At 46.3% G+C, this 1681-nt stretch overlaps 1 pseudogene; it reads right to left on the reverse strand.

The window, feature by feature from the left end:
- Nucleotides 1-1067: 1067 nt before the first annotated feature.
- On the reverse strand, nucleotides 1068-1678 carry LOC110288900 (annotated as a pseudogene).
- Nucleotides 1679-1681: the final 3 nt, after the last annotated feature.

Genomic DNA, 1681 nt, shown 5'->3' on the forward strand with positions numbered 1-1681 from the left:
CCTATCCCAGCAATGCCCCATTCCCTGGTACCAACTTTTGTCTTTATTTTTTCAAACCTGTGCAATTCATTTCTTGAGACTAACATACATAACAAACATGAGTAGTCACTTTCACAAAATGTGATTTGTGCTAGAAAGTGTTCTATGATGCCTTCTAGATCACAGGCCTGACAGGCCCATGAAAAAGCCACTTTATCTTCTAATAAGTAAAACACTCTAGAGTCCAAATTCCTGGCTTACAACTATCTGGTAGAGCTGGTGGAAAAGCAGAAAGGAAAATGCTTTCCCAAGTCCAGAACTTAGGGCAACAGAGTGAGAGCAGCCTGTCCTATGGCTGCAACACTCAGGAAAGCCCTATGACAGCACCGTCCAACCAACTGTGAAATGAATGCTGAGGAGGACATGTTCTCTCTGAGGTCTGCTGGAGAGGAAACAAGTTAAGTGACATATATAAGCTGCAGTCTTCTGGGTCTCTTCTCCAAGTTCCTCGGGCATTCAGTGTGACCCGACTGTACAAAGACAGAGACTCTTCCAGTACAGTATTCTGGCCATATTGAGGAAGGACTCCCAACTCCTCCATGTGCCCATTGACCGTCCCACTATATATACAATACATTCACCACAAAAAAAAATAATTTAAAAAAGGCAACATGAAACTTCTATAAACTGGACCCAGCTCCAAAAACATTAATNGTACACATAGTCCCTTCCCCAAATATATACCAGAGATTAGCTGCTCATGAAAGTTTAAAAGCACCACTCCAGCTTTACATGTACCCTCCACCCAATTTTAAAGTGATTTTTCCCGCAAGAACTCCAGGTACATTGCTCTGGCTAAGTTTGTCAGCTGTGCAGATGATCCCAGCTACAGGCCAGCCAGTCATCTAAATAGTGTGCACCTAAGGTCTATGCTGTTCAGCTTTGAGGAAGGCTTGATTCACAGTGAAGGGGTGGAATAGGACAACAAAACAGACATGTACANCAGTCATTCCTCCAAATCGGCCAGGCCTGCCTTCCGGTCTCCACATGCAGCCGTCCACCTCCTTGGGGCTTAGTTCCTCCCTGGACTAGCTCTGATCCAGAGGAAGTGTTGGGGTCTTATGCAGCTGCAACTGTTCTGGTGAGGCCTCAGGCGCCCGGGTCTTTGGGAATAAGGACTGTGACTGGACTGGATGCATTTGCAATCCTGGTATTTTGTGTACTTCTTGAAATTAGCTTCTTAATCTGCTTCCAGTGCCAGTCTGCTCCATCATTGAAGCCTGAAAGTGACCTAGGCCCTCTTGCTGACAGCAGTCGAGGGAACTATCTGGAGAGTGGCCATTGGGTTGGGTGGCTACTGGATGGGAAGGTGGATGGGCAGGCACAGAGGATGGGTATGCCCTGGGCTGAAAATGACTGGCTGATTGCTGAGGAGTGTATGGAGACCTTGTCTGCAGCATCACCCTGTGGGGTTGGAAAGCAGATGAACCAAAAGTCATTCCTGAACTCAGGGATGGTGGTGGAGTTCCATAAAGATAGTCAGTGGTTGACAGTGAGTTCTGCTGCTTGGTAGATGCATTATGGTTGTTAGATCTAGATTTTCTTTGGGACTCTCTGGCCTCTCCACAGATTCATCCATCTTTTNTTCTTCTGGACCAGAATTGTGTCCATCAGGAGGAACAACTTTAGCAGTCACTGCATC

This window comes from Mus caroli, unplaced genomic scaffold, assembly GCF_900094665.2.
Source record: "Mus caroli unplaced genomic scaffold, CAROLI_EIJ_v1.1 scaffold_24896_1, whole genome shotgun sequence".
Lineage (NCBI taxonomy): Eukaryota > Metazoa > Chordata > Mammalia > Rodentia > Muridae > Mus > Mus caroli.